Raw genomic sequence first — 13,351 nt, forward strand, 5'->3', positions numbered from 1 at the left:
CAGCTAGAAAAGTCAGACCAACCTGGTGAAGGACTTCAGCCCAGTTTAATAGGACATTTATGAGCAAAACATACTTATTAGTAAACAATAATTACAGGAGAGCAAATGCCCCAGGGGGAGCAGGTAGCATGTGAGCCCTTTTTTCTAACACCCTCCATGTGCAAACCCTTTCTGAAATTAAACCGTGCCTGCTGTCAACACGAGTATTGAAAGAGACCTGGATTTCTGTAATATAAGCTGTAATTCTAACGCCAACTGTTAATTGAAGGCTTCGCCATTTACAGGGTGCTTTCACATAGGCTAATGTATTTAATCCTTGTAAGGAGGAGGCCGTGAGGCAAGGATTTTTCCTGAATTCACTTTCTCTACACAAGGAAGCTGACACTGTGGGGAGGGAGTGTAAGAGGAAGCAGGCTCAAGGCTTCACAACCCCAGGATTGATTGAAAGAGCTGCAGTTCAAATCCAGACCTTCAGGTACAGACTGGGTGCCCTGGGCACTGTTTTGTGGGTATCTCCCAAATCAGAATGACTTCACTCAGTCAGAACTCCAGTCCCACCAGAAAATGTACAATGCATTTCTGGAATTCTTCTGCTTCTAAGTCATCAGAGCCTGCACCCCTAACAAGCTACATCCCGATCCTGCTGAATACTTCAAGACAGTCCTCCTCCTCCTCCTCCTCCTCCTCCTCCTCCTCCTCCTCCTCCTCCTCCTCCTCTTCCTCCTCTTCTTCTTCTCTTCTCCTTCTCCTCCTTCTCCTCCCTCCTCTTCCTCTTCTTCTCCTCCTCCTCCTTCTCCTTTCTTTCTTTCTTCCTTCCTTCCTTCCTTCCTTCCTTCCTTTCTATGCTGTTTTGTTTTTGTTTGCTTGCTTGCTTTCATTTTAAGAAATGTCTTTCTGTGTAGCACACCCTGGCCTGGAACTCTCTGTAGTAGCCAAAACTTATGATCCTTCTGCCTCCAACACTGGAGTGCTATAAACACAGACACTTGAGAGCTTCTCCTCCTATTCCCATGCGTGTCTCTTTTCTGATATTTGAGGTGACCCAAAAGGAGACCAGAATTTGATGAGTTGAGTACTCACTCAGAGACTATACTTCACTTCAACATATTTTCGGGGTAACGTTTTAGGTTGACCCAATATTCTGAGTGGCAGTCACAGGTAGAAGTGACTATAAGGACACACAGTTCAGTAGTAGAGTACTTACCTAGCATGCCAAGGCCGTGGGTTCAAGTCCCAACATTCTATACACACTGAAGGAGAATCCTTCAGATATGGCTACAAAGTTAGGACTTGGAGAAGATTAAAAAATCTGGGAGCAAATTAGCCTGGTGTAGACAGTGAGTTAAAGAGAAGTCTCAGAGAGGAGTCAGAAAAGCCAGTTACTTTAAATCCTGTAAAGTTTCTTAATCAAGTTACACTATTATTTGAAACTGGCAAGACACCAATGGATTCAGTCCAAAGACATAATTTATGGTGTGTTTTTTTTTTTCCGTTTTCTTTTTTTAAGGGCATTAGGGTTTTAGTTCCTTTTCTTCCTTCTGCTTAAAGTCTCTCTCTGTGTCTGTCTCTGTCTGTATGTCTGTCTCTGTGTGTGTGTCTGTCTGTCTCTGTCTCTGTCTGTCTCTCTGCCTCTCTCTCTCTCTCTCTCTCTCTCTCTCTCTCCCTCACTTTCTCTCTCTCTCTCTCTCTCTCTCTCTCTCTCTCTCTCTCTCTCTCTCCTATTCAAATTTTGGCAATCTGTTCCTTTCTTTTCTCAAATCTGTTTTCTTCCAATATGTATAAAATGAAGCCAGTTCAATGGAGTCCTATGTCTTTTCTTTGCTCCAGAAGAACTTACCCCTCAAATAAATGAGCCAGCCCTGTATCCAGCTAAGGAGCCTGAGTTTGTTCTTCCCCAAAATTCAGTTCTCTCTGACATAAGAGCAGGGTCAGTAAAGTGGCTGATTCACCCCACATGATGACAGAACTTTTTCCCATAGAGGCCTTCCTTCATTTCACATGTGCTGCACCTTCCTCTCTAGGCCCACACCTTAGGCCCAGCCACCCCCATACCCCACAGTGACTCTTCCAGCCTGTCCCAAGGCCCTGGCCTCCTGACTTTCCTCTCAGGGAGGCTGGAGGCCTCTAGAGTAGCACATGCATGCAACACCCCTCCCACTGGCCCTGAGAAATCCTGAGATCAAAGAACTCAGGGCCAGGTGTCTGTCCTCCGCCACAGGCCACAATTAATCAAACCGCCCAACTCACAAGAAGATCAAACCAGGCACCCCGCCAGCTGTTGGTTAAAGCTGGCCTTCAAGTTGCCCTCATTAAATTGCCTTCCCCCTTTCTTGCCCTGTGAACATCTAGCTCTTGGCTCTCTCAATCTCTCTCTCTCTCTCTCTCTCTCTCTCTCTCTCTCTCTCTCTCTCTCTCCCCCTCTCTCCCCTTTCTCTGTCTGTGTGTGTGTCTCTCTGTCTGTGTGTGTGTGTGTGTGTTTCTCCCTGCTTTCCACAGATTTTGCAAATTTACCTTTTTTCTCCATTTCTTTCTCTTGAGTCTCAACACTCTCTAGGCATATCCCTCCTGCCCCCTATTTTCATTTGTTTAAAATTCCAAGGGCCTCGGGCTCTGAAGCCTGGAGACTTTCCCCTTCCAAGGAGGAAGTCCTCTGGGGCCCTAGGATGCAGTTGGAGGTGCTTGGTTGTATAGGAGAGGGGTCCTGTCCCATGCCCTCTTTCAAGGGTAGGAATGAGTTCACCAAAGGTGACCTGAGTTTTCTGATTCAGACCCAGGCATCTCTCATGCAAATGCATATAGGTGCTCTAAGTCCAAGAGCCTACACACTTCCTATCTCAAAACTGCTCCGAGCCTCAGAGGGGAATTCTCAGTGGAACCTCCATCTGTGAGCCACCAGACAAAGATGCCTCCAGGAGGGCCAGTTTCACCCAGAACAAGGAACGGGGAACAAGCTCATCATGGTGGTGCAGATACTGTGATGGCTGCACTCAGAAGGCTGAGACAGAACATGGGAGTTTAAAGATGTCCCGGACTATATAGTAAGTTCAAGGACAGCTTGAGATACAATAGCAAGATCCTATCTCAAAAAAAAAAAAAATGCAAAAGAAAGGAAAGAAGGAAGGGGAAAGAGGAAGGGAAGGTGAAAGGAGAAGGAAAAGGGAAGAAGGAGGGAGTGATATAGAAGCAGGAAATGATCCTTCCCCCCCCCCCCCCCACATCTGCCTGTGAACCACAGGGAGAAAGAGCTGACCCTGGCTTCTCGCTCTGCTGATGTATTGAAACTGCTTCCCGCCTTGTCTACCATGCCGTTATGCTTTTCATACCATAAACAATTGGCAGAGACGAAACAAAACAAAAAAACCCCAGGCTGCAGAACATAGCCCCTCTTCCTTGTAGTCATCTACGTACATCTATGTAGTTTTTAAACTTGTTTTTAATCTCAGTGGGTCTAAGACGTGCAGGCGTGATAAAACACAGATGGAGAGGAGCAGACAACGTTTGCGGTGCTCGCAGAAGACATCGCACCACGTTGTACGGAAATCTTGGAAGACCTCAGGATGTAAAGTAGGATTTTTCTTTCCCTCTTTGGGTCTTTCCCCTCCTTCCCTCTTCATGTAGCTGGGATTATTTCTTTGTCTCCTCTCTTGCTTCTATGGCTGTGGCCCCTGAATCACCTGCTGCTGTTAGGAACACTTGCTCCCCCTGGGCCACTGGGGCATTGTGATGCCCTGGGCTTGACCCCACCTCTACCTGAGCCTGTTTCTGCAGCTGTGGTGAGGCAGAGGTAGGAGGAGAAGCCATCCATCAACTCTGCAGCCGCAGAGAGCTAAATGAGGACTGGAAGGGTCAGAGCTGGTGTGCACTTGAGTGCCATAGAGACAGGTGGGGATTACAAATTGTTGAGATCTCATAGCTGCTCTTGATGGATGGTCCAGAATGAGGGGCAAGATGCTGTCCCTCAGTCTCCTCCAACAGCAGGACACAGCCTGAGCCCCTGGCCTCCCCTGACTTCCTCTGGCCACCCTGACAGACCCCTTTCCCCAGCTTTCTTTTTCCTGCCTACTCAGTCCATCCATCAATCCATGCCCTGAAGCTGACCTTTGCAAAGAATAGCCCAGCCTAAGAAGCATTTCTTGCCGAGACACCTCACCAAGGAGTTTTGTCAGTGTTGGCTGGTCCAGGCCCAACAGTAACCACAGCACAGCCAGTGGATACTTCTGCTCACCTCTTCCCCATGAGCCAGAAGCAAGGAGAAGGAGAGACAGATCTCTTTACCAGGGTTCCTAGTCATTCCTCCTGACCCACCCATGCCTGCAGAGATGTGAGTGCCTGTCTCTGTAGTTCATCAGTCAGTAGGACTCACCCTATCTTCACTTTTTAAAAGCAAAGGTTTCACCTTCGGCCATAATGGAGGAGGGGCTTGTGTAACCCTCCCAGGGGAGCAAGCTAATGGCTATAGAAGGCAGAGAAGGAGAAGTCATTGTATCAACTATACAGTCACTGGTGAGTTACTGTGTTTCAGGATAGCTCCACACCCATGCTTAGGAAGAGTAGCCCTGGTTAAGGCCAGTGGGCCACAAAGCAAAAGCAAAACAGAAAGACCCAATGGGTTAGGTCTAGGATGAGAACTTGGTAGAAGGAAGCAAAGGGTTGAGGGAGGGGGTGAAGGACAATAAGGGGAGAGGGGTATGTATGTGTGAGTATGATCAGAGTGCGTGATATGCATATATAAATTATTGGAGGATAAACTAAGATTTTAAAATCCCTTTTAAAGCTCGCCTTTTAAGAAAGGCACCATGAGCCTGCAGAGAAGACTTCTACAATGGACTGCCAAGTCTGGGGAATATGGCATAGCAGTGTGTGGAAAAAGAGGCTCGGAGCCTGAGAGCAGAGGACTCACTAGACAGTTTCTAGCTGGCTTGGGGACATGCCCATCTCCATGGGGCTTCCTTTTATGGAGACCACACAGGTTGCTGGTTGTGACATTGCTCCAGCACCATGGAACAGCGATCAGGGATGGGCAGGCATGTTGGGGCAAACAGTGATGGAGGATGTTTGATGAAATTACTATTAGGCTTTAAGTTAATGAATCACAACTGCAAGAAATCATGATAATCCAGCAGGCATTAGTGACAGATTAGCTTCAAAGCTGCCATGAAAGTGCCACAGTGCCTACCCAACGGCATGATTAATTCTCCCAGTACATAATGGCTTTCTGGGGAACCAGGCACCAACAGAGACTTGAAGAAAAGCCATGAAGAAATCCCAGGGCGCCAAGGGCACCATTACCCTGCCTGGCCCCTATGGTTTCCACTCCACTTGGAAACAATGACACCCACCCAGACTGTGGGACAAGTGGCAGCAGATCTGGCCAGCTGCAGAGCCTGCTCCAGGGATGTGCTGCTCACCAAGTCCCAGGCACTAGGAAGTTGAGTCACCAATAAAGCACCTCATACAGCTAGTGCTGGTATCTGAGGAGCTCCATCCCAGTCACCTGACCGAAGGTTTATTGTGGAGAGGCCTAGAAAGAGTATTGGGCCAGGAAACTCTTCACCACCTTTGTGAGGTGGAGGTAGTCCATGTCTACACCTTTAACCACCAGACACTCACCCTACAGTGATGCAAATATTTATCAGCCGCCAAGCTGTGCCCTCAGGCACAACGCACAACTCTACGCACATTTTCCACGTTTGCTACTCCCAACAATTGTAGGAGATGCTACTCCGGCTCTCTGCACTTTAAAGATAGGGAAAGGGGAGTAAACAACCTACAGGCAAGCTAGTGCGGTGTAGACCAGGCCCAGGCCGACACACCCCTGTCTCTCTACTTCTCTATTCAGCTCCCTTCAGCGCCATGCCCCCAGCCTCACCTCATTGGAGAAACTAGATTGGGATTCACTGAGTACCACTTTCTCCAAGGAAGAAACCTCAGCCTTGGTTTCATCAGCCTCCTGCTCCTGCCCGACGACAGAAACGCAGAGGCAGGAGACCCAGGCCTCTCCCTGTGATGCTGTGGGTCTGTCCCCATGGTCTTGACTTGGGCACTTAACCTCACCTGCTTCCTGTTTCCCTTCTGGCTGGGACAGAAAGAATGTTGGAGACAATACCAGCTTGACTGCTGGACCCCTGAGGACTAAGCATTCTGACCCCTTGAGATCCCGGATCAGTCTTCCCGTGACCTTCACTAGCCAAGCCTCTTTGCAAAGGGTGCTCAAACTCTGCTCCAAAGGAAGGAAACCACCATCCATGGTCTGCTCATCTCCCCATAAATATGGAGGCAATTAACAGAAAGCCCAAGCCCAAGAGGAATTCTTAGAGCTGTGTTCATCTTCATAATGATGAAGAAAACCCCTCAGGGGGCCTAAGTCACTGCTGAGGTAGCAGGCTGTTACTGATCAGATTAACTAGAGCTCCTTTGGAAACATGCAGACCCTTCCCAGCTGTCTTCCTCCCAACTCACATCACTCCAAGGGCTTCTGCCACAGAGGCATCCTACCAGGCTGTCACTGGGCATCAAAGAAGTCTTGGTCTTCTGTCAAAACATCAACGGACTCCAGATTTTCCAGACCTCTATGCTCATTCTGAATTCCCCAACCCAAGACAAATCATCATTTCATCAGGAAAAAGAGTGCCTTCTGCTGAGCATCATGGGAAAGGCGAAAAGGATCCTTCATCCCTGTGAAGCTCTGAGTCCCTACACAACATGATCCAACATCTGGCTGCAGTGTTGCATGCTCTAAATGGGTCTTCCGAAGGTGGCTTCCTTTGTTATGGCCCAGGCATCTCTTGAAGCCCCATTCTCTTGAGCTGACAACCCCATGTTCATCAAGGAGACCTTGTCATATTTAGTCACAAAGCCATAAAAAAAAAAAAAATCTCAGGATTGGGACAGGCTTCCCAGCCATCTCTCCCGCCCTTCCTCAAATCTTCTCCCAACTGCCTTCAGCTCCTCTTGAGGCAAATATATAGTTCCTATTTCTACGCACTGTGCCCAGTGAAAGCTCAATAAATATTTATTGATGGCGGTACCCATGATGCATTAACAGCCAAAGCTATAAAATTAAAGTTTCACACAAGGAGAGACCCTGGTGAGAAAGAAACTGCTGCATAAAGTTGAAAATTTTTCAAAGTGACAAGTGTTCACAAATATATACACACTATGTCAAACTGAAGACCACAGAGCTCTACCCAGCCCATCCAGAGACTCTAGAAAAGCCCTCCTGAGGAAGCTAATGCTTTACAGATGCCATGTTCAGCTTCTCTGAGATCCACCATCTCTGTCTGTCAGGCTCCAGAACTGTCTACCTTTGTTTCCTTAAAGGAACAGGGGCCAACGAAATTCTTGCCAGAGAGGAAACTAGGAGACTAAGACACAGTCCAACTGCTGGCTGCCATGTTTCCTGATCTTAGTAGGTTTCTAGTCTATGACCAAAACTATGCCTGGAAGTAAATCTTTTCTCTTTATATGTTGGTTGTCTGGATATTTGTTACAGTAATAGAAAACTGACGGATACAATAATTTACATTTTGAAGCAAAAGCCAGGGAGTGTCCCCATAAAAGATGACGGGAAAGTCAAGACGACTAAGGCCTTATGAACACAGACCAACGATCAGCAATCATCAGACAGTCCCTGCCCACCCCAATGTGTTTATAGATATTAATATCTATTGCAGGTATAAGAGACTTCATAGTTCTGTTTTAGAACCACTAATGTTTCCACTCATCAGGACAATCCTCTAATCCAACAGTAGCACCAAAGATCACTTATCACCGATCAGCCTCAGCTCCTCTGACTCCTAGTATAAATTCAACAGGGGTGGGGATGGAAGCATGGAGTGATATATCAAGGCAGGGGAATAGAGATGGAATCTCTTTAAAATGAGCCCCAGAGTAGACTGGAGGTCAATTAGTACAGGGCTCTGCAACTCTGGAAACCCGAGGGAGGACAGTTCATGAGCTGGTGAGGTTTATGAGCTAAAAGGAAACTCAGCCAGCTTAAAAGGAAAAAAATGGAAATAGCCTTCAAACAGGCTAGAAGCTGCTGATAGCATCAAATGAGTGAGATGATACGTGTGGTTCACTTCCTGGAAGCCTCGTTCATACCCAAAGACTCATCCCCTGGAGGAAGCCATTTTGAACCTGGCTTTGCTTAGCCTAAAGTGTTCTAACACACAAGGGAGCAAGAAAAGAGAAGGAAGGCAGGACACAGAACAGAAGCCCAAAGGAAACAGCCAAGCAACCCCAAGATGGAGTCTGGAGGAGACATGTCCACTCTGCCCTACCCGCTCCCTGCTTTAGCCCTTTGAGCAACATAGCAAAAGATCCCTCAAGAAAGCTCAGATATCAAACAGGTAAGGTCTGCCTCTCTCCCTCCTAGTAATCCTCTGAACTCTAGACTGTCCTGTGTGTTCCAGCTCTGGTCCCTGTGTGGCCAGTTCTCAGGAACCTCTTATGTTGGTGATTGACAAGCAACTTGAGCTAAGAGGACAGAGGGACAATAAACATTTGGTGGCATTGCCTGGTGCCAGGCACTCTTCTCATTGGTATCCTCCCTCAGGAAGATCACAATGTGTCCACACACAGAAAGAGAACACCCACAGTCCACTTGGCAAGGCTCACTGGCGTCTTCCCAGCCTGACCTGGCTTCTGCGGCTACTGAGTGACGTTCACATTTGTGCTGTATGTTCCTGCCCAGATGGGTGTCTGATCTTGTCCTGGCCAGTTTTTCCACATAAGGGGACCTGGTACACTTTTATAGGAACCCAGTTGTTCCTTGGAGCCAGACTCTAATGCTGCCCAGATGCAGCAAAACAGAAGGGCCATTCAAAAACAACCGAAACATCAACACACTTTGAAAGCGGTCTGTTAGCACTTGTCATGAGCACAATAAAAAACACAATGGAACCATCAGAAAGCACGAGGTATTTGGGCTTTAGGAACTTGGCTTTGATGACTTAGAAAAGCAAAGCAAAGGGGCAGAACCAGTTCCTACTTGGGCTGTGGCTTGTTTGCTCTGCTTATCTGAAGTCAGAGCTAACAATGTTCATCAAACCAAAAGACCTCTAAGTTTCTCCTTTGCCACTGGCCCCTGTACAGAGCAGTATCACCTTCTGGAACTGGCTGGTGTCAGCATATGGCTCCTAGATCCCTGTCTGACAATGCCTCTCTCAACTGTGACCCTGGGCCCAAAGAACAGATCGGATCATTTGCTGGAATGATCTTTTGCAGCTAGGGTGGAGGGCTGGGGAAACCCAAGAACAATGGGACCCACTCCCTTCTCTACTGTAAACTGCCCTATCTGTCGCCAGTTAGCCAGAGCGGGACTAGAAGTTCTGTCGTTCTGCCTGACCCCTGGCTGCTGACACAGAGTTCCCGCCTCTGGAGCAGGAGGCTGGAAGGGAAATGTCACCATCAACCCTGCAGACATTAGAGGCACACAGCCTTCAGTCTGCACGGCAGACAGACACAGAGCAGGTGATGTCCTCATGTGAGGCAAGGACCAGCGTGCTACAGTCACTCAAGGTCATTTCTCTGAGGTCTCTGCGGCTCAGGCACTGCTTAATTCCCACCGTGGGCACTGTCTCAGCTGTCTATCAAGTTACCTGCCGGGTGACTTCGGTAAGCTTAGTCCATTCGAGTGTCGTATGCCTGAAGGTTGACTCTGAGTAAAGAAAATATGAGATTAGCCAAAGGGGTTGAGGACTTGGCATGCTGTCTGATGGGAGAGGTGGGGCCTTAAAAGCCCTGCTGGTCAGAGTGGGGACCTGGAGGTCTAAGACATTGGATTAGGAGGGGGGTTGGTTGGTTGGTTGGTTGGCTGGTTGGTTGGTTGGTTAATTGGTTGGTTTGGTTTGGGGGGGTTGGTTTGGTTTGGTTTGGTGTTTTTGATTTTTTGGGTTTTGTTTTGTTTTGGGGGGGGTTGCTTTTATCCACATACCCTCTTAAACCCCATTTCTCCTTATGTACCCAGTTGTCCAGTCTACTGGGCGCACTGATACATGAATGAATCAGGAGACCCTACTGCGTTCTTCTCTCCTGCCTGAAAGAAATGGGGGAGGGAAACAAATGTCAGAACAAAGAAACAAAATATACCTGGAATAGGAAACTTCTGTCTCTGACTCAGGCCTTAAGACTGCCATCCACTCTGCCATAATCCCTCATGGCATTTGTCAGTGGCGTTTGCCAGCTCCTTCTGAATCCAGTTGTTGCCCTGGAACAGGCTGTTACCAATTCAGCAGTAATGGTAAAACTAAACACCTATAATGTGATCCACTTCCCTTTAACCACTTCAGACATCTGAGCAGGTTGTACTTGCAGCCAAAAAGCCTCCATTTCCCGAGATGCCTTGCAGTCTACCAGGGGCCATCCAGTTCCTGTCTCCCTGAGTCAGGTAGGGATGGAATAGCAAGCACCCAAACAGCTTCACCCTGGGACTTTCCACAGAGGTCACCTTTCCATAAATAAGCCTGTGGTGGTAAAGAAAGAGGTGGAAGGAGGGGGAACACAGATTTTTGAGTCAGAGAAAGCTATAATTCAAATCTTAGCCTTATCATGTACTAGCTGTCTGCTTGCTGAAGGCTAGTTCCTGTAACAGCTGTAAAGACTAAAACTGATCATGGTTAGCAAGACCCAGCTTTGAGACTAACAGAGTACGTGTGATAAATACCAGCTGCTGGGCCAGCAAGATTGCTCTGTGGGTAAAGACACTAGCTGCCGAGCCTGATGACTGGGGTTTGATCCCTGGGACCCACAGAGTAGATGGAGAAAACTCTAGCAAACTGTTCTCCAACAACCACACATATGGATGCTATAGATGCACACACATATGTCCATACACACACACATACCACAAATAGATGAATAAAATTAAAACTAGGACCAGTGAGATAGCTCAGCTGGGAAAGACGATTGCCACCAAGTCCCTGACGCTCTCACCTAGTGAGAGACTTAACCAAGTTGTTCTCTGACCTCCATGCAAGGGCTCTCACGCATAAGTAAATGGGATTTTTTAATTGTTTAAATACATAGATTAAAAAGAAAAACGTATCAGCTCCTGCGTTCTTCTCACCATCCACTGCAGCTGGCAATCAATTAATCAATAGGACGATATTCATTGGGTGCCAATTAAGTTGCCCAATATGGTGGGTGTTCAAAGAATAGACATAAACAAACCAGGGTTAGTACCTTGGGGGAAGATCCTAGGATAATGGAGACGATGTGAAATAAATAAATAAATAAATAAATACTCCACAGAAACGAACAGCGATATTATAATAAGGAAGCACCCTGTACGTGGGCAGGCTGGGGTTCATCAGCTTCACACAATAGCTTACTGGCTCTGTGATCTTGACCCCTGTCAGTCTTGGTTCTCCCCTCCATTGGTAAAAGGAGAAAAATACTACCTCTCTCGTGGATCTGTGGCCAAATTAGAATAAATGATCACCACATATAATGTGGAGGCTATTTCTACCTCATGGAGGTGGTCCACAGATTAAACACATTAGTGTATACAAAGCTGTTCAAGCAGAGCCACATACATGTTAGCTATTACTGTCTTGGAGAGTACAAGCTTCCTGAAGGAAGGACTTGGGGCTGCTTTATGTGCAGTGACACATTCCCAGAAGAACAGGTGCTCCCCACAGTTATCGATATTATCCGAGTGAGTTCATGGATGAGCTAAGACACAGCAGTAGCAGAATCCATTCCAAGAAAGCTTCCTGTTAGAGGTGATGTAACCAGTTGAATAGGGTTTGTGTGAGAAGTGGAAAGCCCAGACATGCAGAAGAACTAGGACTGGGGTGAGGGTGGGAGGTACCAGGCAAGAAAGAAAGAGCATTGAGTGGGACCAGAAACCTCGGGCAGTCTAGGACAGGTCAACAGAAAATTGCCAGTCAGGCAGAGGCAGACTGGAAGCTCTTCTTCATCTTTCAGTAGCTGATCTTAGTGTGACCAAACACAACCTGGGAAACATACCCAAGAGACAAGTGAGCATTTGACAAAAACAACTTCGATCAGCCCCTCCCAAGGCCTCCAAGTCAATGGGTCTGATCCAAGCCAGAGCACCAAAAATATCATTTCCCATGAGCCTTCCACCTCTGGGGAATGGCCCATCACATGGGTCCCTACTCCATCTGCCTGCAAGACTTCCAGCCCACTTGGAGAGCCAGGCAACCAACCATGTCAGTGAACTCTGACCTCCATCAATCCCAGCAGGGGCTGGGGAAGCATTTACAAGCTTCAAAGGTCCTTGTAAATGTTAGCCTGCAACCTCCTCCCAACCCCCACCTCCCACCTCTTTACCCTCCAGTCCACCAGGGGTCAGGAACTGGGGTCACACCTGGCCAGGCCCCCAAATTCCAAGGCCTGTCATCCATTTCAGAGTCTGCCCACTGTCTCTTGATATATATATACCTTCCCAACCCCAGATGTGGACCTAGAGGCTGGAGAAGAACGGGCCCACCAAAAAGAGACCCCTTCAAAGGATCCCTATGGAAATGAGTTCCAGTTTCCATCCTGGAAGAAGCTGGTAGACACTTATTCCTAGACTATCAACCCTGCAGGTTCTAGTGACCTTTCCCTGACCCCCTGGCCCCTAAAGGCAGGGAGGCCAGTTAACTTTTACCAGCCTCCCTTGAAGTAGCATGCTAATAGAAACCCGGAGGGAGTGAGGTTCACAGAAGTGTCACAGCCCAGGCAGCACTCAGCCCCGCCACCTCCACCCAATGAGTCACGCCCAAGCTGCAGGCCAACTACCCACTCCTTCACACCACTCACAGGGAGTGTAAGGAGCAGAGAGCTCAGGGCTTTCAAAAGCAAACAAAGGCGTTCATGCCCAGAGGATCTGCCACCACAGTGTACGGAGCTTCAGTCCCAACCAGTCTTCAATTTCTTCTGCAGATGGCTTTCTGGATGTTAGGGCTTCATCGGCACTACCACTGTCACCACCACCACACCAGGCATGGACAGAGTCTGGCCTACCATTTTAAGACTATCCTTGCAGAGATGAGACTTGGCAGGACAAAGACTGGAACCGGGGCAGTAGCCCTTGCACTGTGGCTACCTATGGGGACCATTGCTCAGCCTGCACTGTGAAATTGGAGCCTGAGGAGGCAGCCTCTGCTCCTTACTCATTCCTCTTCCACCCAACTCTTGGCTAAATTGCCCCCACTGGTTCCTATCTGAGGGGATGAGGCCCTGGTGAGTCTAGCAGGCTAAAGGCCAGAGCCCGGATGGTGGTCATAGTTCTAACAATGGGGGTGCTGTATGACTTGGGAAGCACTTAGCCTATCTGTGCCTTGGTTTCCACCTTGCAAAACAAAGCAGAGAGAAAGCTCCCTTCCTGTTCCCCACT

The 13,351-nt window shown here is 48.0% G+C and overlaps 1 long non-coding RNA gene across 1 annotated transcript; it reads left to right on the forward strand.

Annotated features, from left to right (window-relative positions):
- Positions 1-3,440: 3,440 nt before the first annotated feature.
- LOC143434600 (uncharacterized) lies at positions 3,441-6,526 on the forward strand. The gene is made up of 2 exons (XR_013104214.1): positions 3,441-3,564; positions 5,840-6,526. It is a non-coding gene; the product is annotated as an uncharacterized LOC143434600 (long non-coding RNA).
- Positions 6,527-13,351: the final 6,825 nt, after the last annotated feature.

This window comes from Arvicanthis niloticus, chromosome 16 (genome assembly GCF_011762505.2).
Source record: "Arvicanthis niloticus isolate mArvNil1 chromosome 16, mArvNil1.pat.X, whole genome shotgun sequence".
NCBI classification, from domain to species: domain Eukaryota; kingdom Metazoa; phylum Chordata; class Mammalia; order Rodentia; family Muridae; genus Arvicanthis; species Arvicanthis niloticus.